This window comes from Leguminivora glycinivorella, chromosome 20, assembly GCF_023078275.1.
Source record: "Leguminivora glycinivorella isolate SPB_JAAS2020 chromosome 20, LegGlyc_1.1, whole genome shotgun sequence".
Classification (NCBI taxonomy): Eukaryota; Metazoa; Arthropoda; class Insecta; order Lepidoptera; family Tortricidae; genus Leguminivora; species Leguminivora glycinivorella.
The window spans coordinates 5935063-5951551 of NC_062990.1; the positions used below are offsets into that span (position 1 = coordinate 5935063).

The 16489-nt window shown below is 37.7% G+C and overlaps 1 protein-coding gene across 3 annotated transcripts in view; it reads left to right on the plus strand.

Moving 5' to 3' along the window:
- The window catches only part of LOC125237236 (heterogeneous nuclear ribonucleoprotein L), a 688519-nt gene that overhangs the window by 360345 nt on the left and 311685 nt on the right, over window positions 1-16489 (plus strand). The window lies entirely within an intron of this gene.

The following is a 16489-nucleotide window of genomic DNA, read 5'->3' on the forward strand; positions in this document are numbered from 1 at the left end:
CCTACATGTTTAATTAAACTACGGCTATTTTTAACTCACCCCTTTTATCGTGACTGCCTATTTTAAAACTATTAATCATTTTTTTATTGTGTACATGAGGCTAATTCGGACATACATTTTTGTATTTTTTTTTTGTGCGACAGCAGGTATACGAACATTACGAACAGACTGGTTGCCTGATGGTTAACAATCATTATATATTTACTGTGCAATAAAGTTTAAATCTTATACTTTTAAACGAGCAATTCTTGTATATTTATTTATTTATTTATATATATATTTATTTACACTGACGATCTCGGAAACCGCTCTAACGATTTCGCAGAAATTTGTTATGTGGGGGTTTTTGGGGGTGAAAAATAGGTCTAACTTATCCTTAGGTCCCGGAAAACGCGAATTTTCGAGTTTTCATGCGTTTTTCTTCGCGCGCCATCTCGTGTGCAGTAGTTGTACTGTTAAGACAGAATTCTTTCGGTCGATGTAAGTACTATTTATTGCAAACACTAGATGGCGACACAGGTCAAGGCTAAAACGAATAGAAAATACACTATTTGAGTTTTTGTGGCGAAATGCGCGCCATCTCGTGTGGACTAGTTGTGTTGTTAAGGCTGAGAATTCTTTCGCTCGATGTAGGTACTATTCATTTTTGAACTAGATGGCGACACATGTCAAGGATACAAAACAGAACCGAGCGAAGCTCGGTTGCCCAGATATTAAATAAATAAATCATTGTCGCCCTTGGATACCCGAAACACCAAGAGTGTTGCAGGTTTAAGATGATTGTACGCTATTTTCTTGAAAGTTTGAAGGTCGTAACGGTCCAGAAATGCCGAAGGCGACAATTCATTCTAAAATTTGCTGTTTGTGTCAGTTTGATCTCATGTTTACACACTTGCATAACGCAAAATTTACCTACCTACTCAATTGACGTTTTAGAATACAATAGAATTTTACCTGTATTATCAGATGCTTTTCAAAACTCCTTTTGCTATTTCAGCCCAATGAGCATTCCCGGTCTAGCCGAAGTGACAATCGTTGAGGCTACGTGGCGCTCGAAACGTCGTCCCGCTACATAAGAGCGATAGGGAGAGGAAGATACCCTTACGAAACGGAAACGATTGTGACGTTGGCTAGGAGATCTTGTCCATCATTAAAGTGCATGGAATGCACCAGTGATCTCGTTAAATAGGTTAGGTCTATCGCATCGGATAGTTTACATTTCATATTGATGTTTATTTGCTTTCGAGAGGATCGGTTCAGATATAGAACCGGCTCTTGAGTCGAGTTATGATTTCGTTTAGGCATATACTTTAAGGTTTTTGATGTCATGTCATTTTAATTACACTAGATCTGTTTACAAAAAAAAACAGTTTTTGGTGTTGGTACCCCTGCTCTAGAGACTAAGGGCTAATTTTAATATGTATTCAATGTGTTGAAATTATAAGTTTGTATTTTAATTGTTTCAGGTAAGTTCGAGTGTAAAAAGTATATAGTCCTCCTGATCGTTTTCGATGACGTCGCGCGACCGTGGCCGTCGCGTCTCATACTTCCATATCAACAAGGTTTGATTTCGTATGCGTCGCATCGCCGTGACCGTCGCCCACGCAAGCCACGGCGTTACGGACGTTTCTGTAAAAAGTAGTCTACGGGCGTCAACATATCGGCGGATAACCACTGAAGTCAAGAAAAAGGTTGCTTGCAAGGTTGCATTAAGGCATGCCTACTCGCGGATGCAAATATTGTAAAAATCGTAAACGGGCCTTTAGGGTATTGATCAATCAAACATGCTGGCGATATTTCGCCATTATATCGTGTATTTGTGTGCGAATTGCCAGATCATTGGTCACCAGATAATAAATAAATCGTGAGCGTAATTTTATATTATCTGATCTTGTGTTTGAAAATATTTTATTAGTAACAGTTTTTAAATAACACTTGTACAAACAGAAGTTTTCATTCTATTATGTATTTAAAACATTTTATTGAACAGAACACAGCCAAAGGCGTCGTATCTTGGATATCTTTAATTAAATTGTTGTTTTGCTCACAAAAGCGAATCGATTCGAGAGCTGTTAATAAGTTTACAAAGTCGGACACGAGACAAAGGGACTGTAGGCGTTATTGAAGGATGCCTCTTATGTATAATCCTGGAATAAATATGTATAAACAAAGTCTTAAGAAAAAACGTACCTCAGAGTCATAAAGAAAAAGGTAAGGTGGCCTAGATGGCGTTACACCTTTGGGGGACGCTCGGCTAGATGGCGCTAATATTAATATTTTCATTTTAATACATATCAACTATATCAAGCTAATGTATAATAAAATTGGCACATAATGGGCCAAATTGTCAAAACTGAGGTTCAAAAGTTTTAAGCCTGTGTCGAGAGATGGCAGTCTGTAATTTTTTTTTGTTAGCCTATTTGAGTGTCCCACTGTTGGGCAAAGGCCTCTCCCCTGGCTCTCCATGACTCCCTGTTCTCTGTTTCCTCCAGCCAGTTCTTCAGAAAGGCGTCAAGATCGTTTCGCCATCTTTGCCTGGGCCTGCCCGGCCCACGCTTCTTCGTCGGCATCCACTTGGTGGCTATGTTAGCCCACCTATCCGGATGCATGCGATAGACGTGGCCGGCCCAGTCCCATTTAAGCCTGGCGGTTTTTTTGCCAACATCAGCAATGCGAGTTTTGGAGCGCAAGTCTGTGATTAACGACACATTTTAATTTGACAGTAACTCTATATACCTAATACTCGATCCTCTTTGGTATGTAATTTATTTACATCTACAGCTAATAAAAAACTTTAAGGTATAATACAAATTCGCTCAATAACTGTGCTATTGCACGCAGGTGCAGCAGGGCAGGAGTCATAGAAAATACAAATCTGATGTTTTAATTTTCAAGTAAATAAAATGAATCTTCATGGGTTTGGTTTTGTAATGAATTGACCTATTTAATATAGAATTTATATTGTGGACTGATTTTTCATTATAACTTTGACTGATAAATGGCTAAAGTTTGTAAATGTTTTCAATAGAGCACAAGTAAATTAGCCCACTTTTAGCTAAACATTGATAAATCTGTTCCAATCCAAATTTCCAAATTTCCCTCCCATTTCCAATTAAAACGTATATAACCATATAACAACCTTTATAGAACTCTTATTAATCAAATTAACGTCAGTATTCGTTCGTTTAAGTGCAATTATAGAATTTTCCCCACTCTCCCCCTTACTCTTTTGTTTATAACCCTCTTTTGAAGTCCGGCCAAAATGTTCTCAAGTCGTTTGAAAATTTTAAAGGGTTTATTTGAAATACTTGACTGGAAAGAAGTTAGTAATGGAGCCTGAAAGGGTTTCCATTGTTCGTTAACGTTTTCTTCCTAAGATTTGGTAGTGACGAAAATTTTAATTGATAAAAAAAGCCATCTAGAAGAAGTTGGTTTGTTTATTCAATAGCGCAACCATAACTTGAACGATTCTACTGAATATTTCTATACATTTTCTCGATTAAGTATTTAAGTTTTCTGTATTCCGCTAAAATCTTTCCGGCTCCGTGTAGCTTAAGAAATATTGGACTATGAATAAAACTTTTTCAGATCGCATAAATATTGATTTCCTTTGATTTGACACATTTTTTTATTACCCTATAGTGGTAAGGGGATCTTAAGAGGATACTCTTCGAGGACACTTCAAAACCGAACGACTATACTTTATTGTATGTTATTACAGACGAACACTACTCTTGCAGTAGATAGTATAAAGGCAACAGCTTAAAAGAATATTCTCTTAGTGTGTACACTCTCAAAACTTACTCAGGTTTGCTGGTATATCCTTTTTGTTATTTATTTTTCCCTCTTTTTTGGCTGCGATTCTTCCCCACGATAAAAATAGCTTTAACCTCCATTCTACCAGCCTTCTGGCTTCGCCAATCTAACACATAATTCGCCCTTTATGTTCTACCAGTTACATTTAACCCATTATTAACACAACCCAACTTAACCCTTATCATCCAAAGCTTAAGGTTTAATTCACAAATGTAGACAAAACCGCATTTTCCACTCCTGTTTCTTACATCTGCCATAGGAAACAATGCACTACATTTCAACCGGTACACTGCGTTGCAAACAAAAGTGTACCAATCGACCTAATGGAGGGGAGCAGATAAGCTCGCCAGTGTACGCCATTATAGCTTACTTTTGTACAATGTTGGCCGATGGCTGGGCTATTTTCAGGTTTTAATTGTGGTTAGTGTGTGCCAAATTAGTTTTGCCTTTGTTTTTTTAATGAAGAAATTATTTTTGATGTGAATTTCGTATGCCATAGCAGTTAACAGCTTTTTTGGTGTGTGCAAAGTTAAAACTTTTTGATCTTTATGTGTGGATGGCGAGATTACTTTATTCAATATTTCTGTACTAAATATAAATTAGGTAATCTGCAATCTGTCTCGATTTAGCCAGCATAGTGCCAAAACAACTTGAAAGTATAATCTGTTTATTCGCGTTTGTTTAAACTGACTGTACGTCTATATCATTTGTAGTGCACGTTTACAACGTTTCACGCCGAAAATCATGATATACCACCCATTTGTCACTACGGTTATTTATATTTATACACACAGCATCACACACACGTAATTCGCATAAATTCAATCTCGTCCTGATTTGTGTTTCTCTAAATAAAGACGAAGCACTCCCTGAGCAGTGTTTATGTGGGCGCGGGACATGTCAAAGGTCGTATGGGCACTTGAAGGTGGACGGGGAGACCTACTGGTAAATACGACCTAAAGGTTGCAGTTGGCATAGACTAAACTAAATAAAGGAAGACGTGTAACTCAGTACATCGTTTTATATGTTTGACTCGTAAAACAATAGATGGCATTACTATACTCTCGCGACAAATGGTATTGTTCAATTCACGAAATAATTTCATTTAAATGACCTAAGTCGTATTATTTCAAAATTTGGAACATGATCGTACAACATTATCACTATATAACACCGAAATTAACAAAAACAATTAAGTCATTTTTTACCAATCGGGTACTTGAATCAGATTCAATTCATGGGAAGTGTTTTGTACGTTTGATGACTAATAGCAAACATTATAATCCGGTAGATGGCGCGTATGCAAGATGCACAACACTGCATGCTAAACAAAGTTGGCATATTGAAGATAAGTTTTAAATTCAATTTATTTATTGTTCGAATGTGAGTAGTTAAAATCGCTGTCAATAGAAATTGCCAACAATGTAAACAAACCATTATACAAAATTTTAGCACAATTTTATTATTTCAAAGGTTGGATTTAGCCAGTATCTGATGAGTTAGAATGAAAATTAAAGACATTTTGACAACGTACAAGGTTTGTTTACATTGTTCACAAATTCTATTGACGGCGACTTTATAAATGATGAATTGATGATAGGGTTAGTATTTTGTAACATCACAATCTGCCAGAATTTGGCGTACAATACTCTTGACTCTCAATATGCACATTCATTATCATTAGGATTTGTTTTTTTTTTTGCACAAGTTTTAACGATTATTCTAAATTATCTTGGACGTACATCCCAGAATAGGCAAAATATGCTACGTAAAATATTACAACCCTAAGTGCGGATGTCAGGAAGGATTTCAAAGGCGAAAATCAAAAATGGCGGCTTAAATATATGGGATATCGGTCCTGCATCCGATATCGGATCGTATAATGTGAAAACGCACTAAGACGGAAGTATTACTTTCAGATTATTTTATTTTTATTACTATAAAAATGTTTTACCACAAACAGCTACATATATCAACACGACAGAGTCAGATGGCACTATTATCAGAATAAAGATTCATCATTTCATCATCGATTTTTTTAAATATATGAATGTGGAATAAAACAATATATTTATAAGTCAATTTTATTAATTAAATTCTTTGAAAAGTTTCTTAATTATCATGCTAAGTGTTGAAATGCATTGAAATATTTATTTTCAGTACAGATGGTGTTTTTTTTTACGCACTAGTGCGAGAAGTGGTTCATTACGAGTATATGTCAGGTCTAAACTTCGGAGGGCCATCTGTACTGAAAAACGTCGTACGATACACGTGCGAAAAGGAAATTCGTAACTCGTGTCGATTTTTACGCACTTGTATCGTAATGCACTATTTCCAAGTAGGCATATTACAATGATATGAACGTCAAATAAAGCTACGCCGGCTTTAACCCTACGCCTCAGCCACTTTTTTTCAAAATACACATGCAAAAGTATTCATAAAGAAAATATTAACAGACTGCTCTATGGAAATTAATTTCAATAAATTATACAAAGTACAAAGCTACTATGCTTAATAAGAGATGTTAGAGATACTGTATAGAGTCACTAAGTGTCAAGGTATATCTAAAAAAATAAAAAAAATATACATGATGAAGAAAAAAAAAACGAACTGATACAAATAAAAAATAACTAAAATAACTTTAGAGTTTTAAAAGACTCTTGATGTCTCAACTAAAGAAAAAAATATATATAATGCCGCCGCGGGGCGGAGCGGCGGCGAGGGGCCGGCGGCCGAGGCTCAGGCTCGGCGATCAGCCACGACAGCGCCAGCTGCAGAAGGCTCGGCGGTCAGCCGCGACAGCGCCAGCTGCAGAAGGCTCGGCGGTCAGCCGCGACAGCGCCAGCTGCAGAAGGCTCGGCGGTCAGCCGCGACAGCGCCAGCTGCAGAAGGCTCGACGGCGACGGAGCCGGCGCGACGGCGCACGGGCGCGGGCTTGTGGGAGCGGGGCTAAGCCGGCTCGGGCGCGGCTCGAACAAGCGGGCGCAGGCGAGTCCATGCACACAGGGTACACGCTCGATGGATCTAGAACGTTATTCACAAAAGATGTACTCGTGTAATGCTTTACTTGTCAGTTCATACCTATTATTCAGGTCTTTTAGTTTCAATTCTAATTTGTGAAATTCATCGGAGCGATGGTTCAACTCCTGTGCTGTCAGGTCAAGTTGGTATTGACAGTTTAGAAGCTCATCGCTTAAGGCAGCTGTTACATTTTGATGTATTTTGAATTTGCTTAGCTTTAGATATTTTTTAATTTTATTTGACCCTTTCAACGTCACTCTGGGATCACTGCCGCCCTCTATGTGCACAGACTGTTTTAAATCTACAGGGTCTTTCATTGGGGAGCATGATGCACTGTCATGAACCACATCTAAATCAAATATATTATATTCAGCAAATATACTTAAATTGTTTTCAGCCAGAGCGGAGTTCCCGGAGCAATACTTGCAATACCATTTTGAATCCGACTCCTGCAGTTGCTGCTCGAGGTCCCGGATGCGTTGTAATGCCTGCTCATGTATCTCTTGGCATTGCTGGAACCGATCAATGACTGCCTAGAGGTCATCCCGTTGTCCTTGCAGGTCTTCATACTTGACATCTTGGTTGGCTGATTGCTGATTTTTGAGGCTTGTGTTACTTGACATCTTGGTTGGCTGATTGCTGATTTTTGAGGCTTGTGTTTGTTTCATTCTAGCCACCATCACATCCCGGTGTGTTGTAACCTTGCTAGTTTGTTCTGTAACATTATTCATCATGTGAGATATTGAAGCCTAAATGTATTGTTAAAATATATTAAATAGGGCTTATAACAGGATATAATGTGATTAAGATGCAAGAATATGGAACCACAGCCTTGATTTTGTTAACAAGATTTCATATAACAAACTTTGTAATTCACTTTGTTGCAAGTTACACGGGATAGCAGTGAGTAAGGTTTTATTATCTCGAGTTGGTTTAACAAAGAAAATGTAAATATGGAAGTTAAAATACTATTATGTACTTCAAAAGTTTACAAACAGAAAACACAAAAATAACCTATGACAGTTACTAGTTCTAGACAAATAATCTGAAAAACTACACTTAAATATTAAGTAAGCTATACCCATCTGTGAAAAACGCTAATTAATTATAATTTTAAATCTTGAACGCTACTCCGTTGACGGTTGGCGTAGTTTTTTCGTCAATATTTGGCTTCTTAGGCTGCATGAAAACTTATGATAACACTTTCTCATTTTAATTAAAATACGATACATCACTGTAATTCCTTATATTTTACATTTTTAATATTTATAACACATTATTGAAATGATACACGCACGAAGCTTGAATTTGACGTTTAACCCGGTCGGTGTTGCCAGTCCAGGCGTTGGTATCTCCTGCGAATTGCAAAGTATGCGTTAGGGCCCGCACAGACGGGTGACTCAATTTTTTTGTCTGCGGAGATCGGTCTATGGGCTAGTATGAAAGTGCGCACACGTTGCGACGCAACCTTTTTGTCTGCGGGTTCGACGAGTGACGACAAGCCTGCGACGTAACTGTCTCATTCTCTATATGTTTCAATGCAAGTGCGCACACGGTGACAAAATAGTCGCCGGTCGGTTGTCATTTTGACAGTTATCACTCAACCGCCTGGGCGAACGTATGTTATTATTCGAAAAAAATATAATTTTAAATGCCGATTGTTGAAGTCGACATTGATACCTGTCGTTTAATTTCAATTCTTCAGAAGTAGAGGTAAGACCGACTTTATATGACAAGAATTTAAAAGAATAGTCCTACAATATTGAGGAAAACGATGCCGGGTTGTAAAATTCTAACGAGTTCATCAAAACTTTTAAACACTTATTCTGAAGTACCAAAAATGTTTTTTGGGTAGGCTCTTAATTTCATGAAAAAAGAAAAAGTTGCGTCCGTAGTATCTTCATAGTAGTCTGTGGTTGCATCGCTGTCGTTCCCGTGTGCGCACCTTTGAAATTGTCGCAAGGAGTTACGACAGAGACAAAAAAGTCGTCGAGTGACTTTGTCGCCCGTCTGCGCGGGCCCTTATAACAAATAGTTTAATGTTTTGTGAAGATTAAAGAAATATTGTTTGTTGATAACAATGATAACTATGACGGGAACTATTCCTCTCACTTCTTGTCACAGACAAAATTATGACGCGCCTTGGCTAGCTATCAATAGTGAAACAAAAACGAAAAGAGATATAAGGCTTACGGCGAAACGAAATTGTGGTCAAAAAAGCTGCACTTTATGCAAAAAGCAAGCAACTTTGTACAGTGATACTAGGGACCAATATAAATGATTTCTTCCGAGGAAACACAATTTTCATCCACTAGAATTCAAGATGGCGGACATTTTCTATATTTCGTATTTTTAAAAATTTATAGAATCACAACGGCTGCACCGATTTTGATGGTTGGGGTGTCAATCAGTTTGTATTAAAACGTTAATTTTTTTTTATACTACGTCGGTGGCAAACAAGCGTACGACTTGCTTGATGGAAAGCGGTCACCGTAACCTATGGACGCCTGCAACTCAAAGAGTGTCACATGAGCGTTGCCACCCCATTAGAAACTTGTACATTCCCTTTTCCTGTTTTAAGTACACAGTAAAAAGGAGTGTACAAGTTCTAAGGAGGGTTCGGTTTGCCGACGACTCAAAGGACAATAGACGAAATAAGTCAGTTCCGTAAGTCCTCCCGTCATCAGCACACCGCACCCTCATTAAGCTCTGTCAGCCTTACTCACCGACAGGAACACAACACTAAAAAAAAAAAATTAAAGATGGCGGGCGAATAATAAGAAAAATATAAAATTTTCAAACTTTTTTTTCTTTCTAGTGAAATTTTCATTTTCTATGATATGGCCACATTTTTATATATTCAAATAATAATGAAAATCCGTTAAGTAGTTTTTGATCTATATATACTCGTTTCAAAGGAACGCGCGGATTTGAAAGACGTTTTTGCACGTGATGTAAAAATTTATGGAATCACAACGGCTGCACTGATTTTAATGATTGGGATGTCTATCAGTTTTCATTGAAAAGTTTATTCATATAAAAATCAAAATCATTGAAAAAATAAAAGACGGCGGCCGAAAAATGTGAAACTTAAAAAAATCAATCTCGTGAAATTGACTAGTAAATTTTCTAAGATATGGTCACATTTTTATTTATTAAAATAAAACCTGATAATGTCATCTGCAAAATAAAACAAAAATCATTTAAATCCGTTGAGTAGTTTTTGAACTATACGCAATGCAGATGAAGCGCGCGGGTTTGAACGACGTCTTTGCACTTGATGTTATGTATCGTGGTTTTGGCTACGCAAGACGGTTTATTTATTTTGGTCACAGCTCACTGTATTAGTGTTTTTAGTATTTATACTAGTTTTTTAAAGGTGAGCGGGGCCCGAGGGCCCCGCGGTGTTCTTTTTGGGCTTTTGTGCTTTGCTTTTTTGTTTTTGTGCTTTGCTTTTTTGTTTTTTTGCTTTTGCTTTTTGTTTTTGAGCTATGCTTTTTTGTTTTTTTGCTTTGCTTATTTGCTTTTTTGCTTTAGCCTTTGAGTGCTTGGGAGCACTCTCTGCCCGCAGCTCGGCCTGCGGCCTCGCGTGCTTGGGAGCTTGTAAGACACGCTCGGGCCTTCGGCCCTCCGCGTAGTTACTGTGAGGGTTGTAGGGAAGTTGGAGCTTAAACACGACCCAATCCCGTCGTTTCGCTTCTCTAAGACACTTTTACTATTGGGTCGTGTTTAAACTCCAACTTCCCGATCCGCCGGCGAGCCGATCAGCACTTTTAAGCTTTTTCCTACCGTTACGGATCTATGGGGATTAAAAAAAAAGACCTCCATACAAATTTCAATTGGCCTTCAAAGGGCGCCATTTTGAATTTTTCAAAATTTTCTTATTGTATACTAATCTAAGGGCGGCTGTCCACCCGTGTGCAAAATTTCAGCGCGCTCAGACCGTTTTGAAATTTTTCAAAAAAAAAAGTCGGCCATTTTGATTTTTTTTTAAATGCCATGCTATGGACCTTGGATGACGGTATAACATTTGTTCGAGCACTTTTCACTTCTTTGTACCGTTACGGAGCTATGGCGATTAAAAAAAAAACTTCCATACAAATTTCAATTGGCCCTCAAAAGCCGCCATTTTGAATTTTTCAAAATTTTCTTTTTGAATATAAATCTTGGGACTACTTTCCACCCGTGTGCCAAATCTCAGCGCGCTAGGACCATTTTGAAATTAAAAAAAAAGTCGGCCATTTTGAATTTTTTTTAATGCAACTTTTTTCTACTCGGATACTTGTATGACATTTGGTCGAGCACCCCCGGCTATCGCTTACGGTTTAAAAGTTGCCATACAAAATAAAAGTGGCCAGTTTTCCCACATTTGTAGCATTTTTCAATTTTTTTTTATTTCATTCGAATCAAGGCCACTTGGAGATTCTATGACCAAAATTTGAGCTCTCTACGACAAACTTGAAAAATCATCAAAAAAAAAAGTCGGCCATTTTGAAAAAAAAAATGGCGGCGTCAAAAATTGCCCAGGGTCCTCTATGACATTTGGTCGAACACTCCCCGGCTAACTCCAGCCGTTTGGCCAGGCCGTCCAACATTTTTTTACCCGGAACCGGTAGACCGACGGTCTGATCTATCCGGGGTCGCAGGACCAACCTCTATACGACCACACCAAACACTGCCACCTGCGAAAACTCACGCATTGCCTCGGCCGAGGCACATCTACATATCACGACTGCCGCGCGAGAGAGGATTGAACATTTGCCATAATATTGGGATATACCTACTAATAAAAATACCCAGTACAGTCGAGAAATACATTTCTTACTCATCTAAGTGCGTATTCACATTATCCGATCTGATATCAAAGATATATTGAAATATTCTATTTTCTCTGCTGATATGGACAGTGGACCTATACATCTTTGACATCCTTCGTACATCCAATATATCTTTGGTACATCCGATATGGGGTCGAATAATGTGAAAATGAAAACCCAAGTGCGAAGTGTTGAAGTGTGTTTTCCCATTATCCGATCCGATATCAGATTTCGGACCGATATCCCATACATTACAGTCGCCATCTTGGATTTTTTCCATTGAAATCCTTCCGACATCCAATATCGGATCGGATAACGTGAAAACGGATTAAGGTTTAATATATGTAGTACAGAAAACTCACCATAAGATCTAGCTAGATGAAGACGTTGCTTTGATGATGTTGATGCATAAAACATTAGCAACGCTACTAAATTAGAAACACGTGTTTAGTTTCGGACGACACGCCTATAAGCAACCTACATAATTTGGTCGAGTTAATTTGAAATGTCAAAAACAGTGCTAAGTAATTTGACATTTCAATACTAGGTAAGTATAACCAAAGATATATATGGAATAAAATAAAATATTATATACGTATTTCTAACAACGATTCAATTAAATGGGCAGGGAATCAAATTCCTTGACTGTATAGCTGTAGGTGCCTAAATAAAGATTTTTAATACTTATGGGTACCGATAAATTTATATAAATACAGTAAAGGGCGATAAAACTTGCACATCGGTCTTTGGAAAGAGACAACGTCACATAAGTGATTGGAGAGTAGAGTAGGTAGATAGGTACCTCCCTATGGGCCTATGGGTTTTATAAACACACAACAAGTAGGCGCGAACAATTCATACTTACTTTTCTATGATTCAAACACACAACAAGTGGGCGCGAACAATTCATACTTACTTTTCTATGATTCAACTTCACATCATACTTATTTTTCTAATATTCAACTAGAAAAAAAGCGAAAAACAACAACATAATTCTTTTTAAACACATTAAAAAAAAAACCGGAGCTGGGTCGCGAACCTGAGATCTCAAAAATGCAAGTCAGATACTCTAACCCCTAAGCCAAAAAACGAGGTGCCGCCGGCTCAAAATATTGAATCATATTCAGATGTGGTTACTCGGCAATGTAATTAATTATTATCTCACTAGGTGGCACTTTTCAACATTGAAAACAACGCCATCTGTAAATAACTCGAAAACTAAGAGGTACCAGCGACGATAACTCGCGTTAAGTAGGTCGCTACACGATGTACTGAGTTACCAATCTTTCTTTATTTAATTAATCTATGCAGTTGGTAAGGTGGGAATTTGAGTTGAGTGGGCAGAATTGGGTCGTCCTGCAGATGTTTTTCAAATTATGTTTAAGTGAAAGGGTTGATTGGGAATTATTTTGTCTTGTGTATATAAAGTGGATGAGAGTTAAATAAAGCCACTAAAGTTTAAATAAAAAAAAAATTAAATTATTTATTCAATAAAAGTGAACAGTTTACATAAAACTTTCCGCCAAACTGTAGAACAGTTTGTTGGCAGGAATAGGGTTGGTTTAAATGTAAGTGGCAATTTTTGAAGTTGCTTTTGTTGAACAGTAGTTGTTGTAGTTGAATGATGGTGATGATGATGTGCTCCTGTTATCCCTCTCTAGGGACATAGGGCTCTTAGAAGAATCTTCCACTTTTCACGATCCTGGGCGACTGCTTCCAAATCCTTCCAGCCTAGTCCACTTGCGCCAGCCTCCTTCTCCACTGACCGCCTCCACGTGGTACAAGGCCACCCCGACCGTCTACTGCCAGGTGATTGCCAGCAGAGTGTACTTGAATAATGCTATGTTATTAATGAACCACAGATCAATACAACAAGATGGCCCTTACAGGGCGACTCGCGGTCACCAAGCATACGACAAATCAGGTTTATAAAAGTTTGAACGCGTGCGACACCGATCAGTAGCGCCCAAGTATACGACCCGCTAACAGTGTCCGTGTCCGCTCGGGAAAAAATCTTAAATAATCAATTTTGGTTGCAAACAATGGTCTCTTACAGCATAAAGTGGTGTGGCAAGTCTTCTAACACTTCTACATGTAAAAAAGATGGAACAACATTCCACAGTTAAGTCAAATTAATTATTTTGTTGAATATTGTTTATTGTCCGCGGAGTTCATTTATACTGGTCAATATGGTTGTGCTGAGCGGCGCCGAGGCGCGTCCATCCCTCTTTACCGAGTTAAAAATGTGATATGCTATCCCTTTCACGTAAACGACTAGGCATGGGGCCATGTTAGTTTATGTCTGTTGCGGGAACTTCGTACTGCCGTTCGTACCATGTGCTACCATTTTATGAAATATAAAAGAAAGCAGATTTGTAATAGTGAATAATTATCTAGAATCTGTAGAGTCTGTAGTGGTATTTATTTATTTATTTATTTATTTATTTATTTATTTATTTATTTATTTATTTATTTAGTTCATTGATTAGTTTAGAATATTTAGTTGGTTATTTAACTTAGTAAACGTAAGTAAAAATGCACAGTTTAGTTATTAGTTACTAGAATGATTTTTATTGAGATGCTATCACAATTATCATCCTCCTTGCGTTATCCCGGCATCGGCATTCGCCACGGCTCATGGGAGCCTGGGGTCCGCTTTGGAAACTACTACCAAGATTTGGCGTAGGCACTAGTTTTATGAAAGCGACTGCCATCTGACCTTCCAACCCGAAGGGTAACTAGGCCTTATTATAATTTAATTATAATATTATAATTTGTTGCAAAACAAATTCACCACAGTACTGGTACCGGTACCATTGTCTATAATAGACATGTCCCATTCCCATCCCTACTGCTAATCATAAAGGCGCGCCATTATTTGAAACGACCAATGGCAGCACCGTGCGCGCCCGCCTCACCCCGCAAGGATTGGTGATTTGCGTCTCGAACAATATCGCTTGCATTTGGCTTCTAGTGGGGTGTTCTGTGTAATGAACTCACCTTTATGTGTACCAATTCTACTCGAAATGCGATACAATATTGGAGTCAAAATTAACAAATGGAAAAATGAAAGACATATAAATTTTATTTAAAAATAATTTGAATAGTGTCCGCCAGTGTAGTGTCCGTCACGGTACCATCATTTCGCAGCGCACTGATGCCGCCTGAAAGCTCTCGGGTGCTAATTTATTTGCACGATTTGCACTTTGTCTTGTGAATATTCTTTGTATGCGCTTCCCTGTTTAGTCTATTGTTCAGGGATCCGTTGTTGTTACTAGGGGAATGTGCATAATTTAAGAATAGGTACTTGAGTAAATCAGATTCTTTATTCGATATGAATGACAGTACATACTGTGGTCGCAATGGAGATTTATATTTAATGAGTTTCAATTCATTTATTTGACCAAGTAACAAAATACGTACTCATACTCATACTCATTTATTTGTAAAGCCATTTTACACGTCAAGATTTGGTTTAAAAAAAATAATATTCATACAACAATAATACTTTAGAAAAAAAATAGACAGAAGATTGAGATTACAAAAAGTTAGGCAATATTCACATTAAAAATGTACAATAATATTTTTCTAATTAGGTAATAAAAATTCATCATAAGTGTAGAACGGGTGCTCGACCAGCCAATTTTTTAAGCGATACTTAAAGTTCGACGCACTAGGCGCTTCAACCACATATTGCGGCAATTTATTATAGACGGCAGGGTCCATCACATGTGTTAATTTGTTGGACCATCTAGCAAGTCAAGGTGGATGGTAACCTATCGATGTTTCGAAAATCCTTTGTCCGATTATCACTTGTCCGAAAACGGTTGACAGAATTTTTATAATCCAAATACATTGTTTACCATACTTTTAATATGTCGCTAGTTTGCTATCCCACATTATCGTTTTCCCGAAATTCAATATCCAGAAGAACGGTTGCCAACTTTATCATTTGACAACCGATTTGTTAACCACCTTTTTATAAATCCCATGCTACGTAACATCGAAATGTCATTTTCCCTAATACCATTTTATAGAAACTCAATAACCAGAAGAACGGTTGCCAATCTTATCATTTGACAACCGTTTCGTTAACCACCTTTTCATAAATCCGATGCTAACGCGACATCGAAATGTCATTTTCCCTAATATCATTGTAAAAAAAAACCGGCCAAGTGCGAGTCGGGCTCGCGCACAAAGGGTTCCGTAGCAGCAAACCAAAATTACAGTTAAATCAACCTATCTCAAAAACTATAAGAGATACTTTGATCAAACCAAAAATCGTTGAAAGAGTTAATTAGCATGCATCACCTCTATTTTTTTTAGAATTTTATACCCCGTAGTTATAAAAATAGAGGGGGGGGACATACTTTTTACGACTTTGAGAGCTGATATCTCAAAAACCGTTCACTTTAAGAAAAATGTTTTTTAGAAAACTTTATATCATTTTAAAAGACCTTTCCATTGATACCCCACACGGGTATGTACATCGAAAAAAAATTTTCATCCCTCAGTTACATGTATGGGGGCCCCACCCCCAATTCTTTTTTTTTACTATTTAGTGTCATAATTTTGTAGCGGTTCATACAACACATATTCCCATCAAATTTCATCACTGTAGTACTTATAGTTTCCGAGTAAATCGGCTGTGACAGACGGACAGACGGACAGACGGACAGACGGACAGACGGACATGACGAAACTATAAGGGTTCCGTTTTTGCCATTTTGGCTACGGAACCCTAAAAAATACAAAAATATTGGTTAGGTTACGTCACGGAAACAAACATTTGCTAGAAAAGTGGGTTAGGTTAGGTTAGAACTGCGACAAAACAG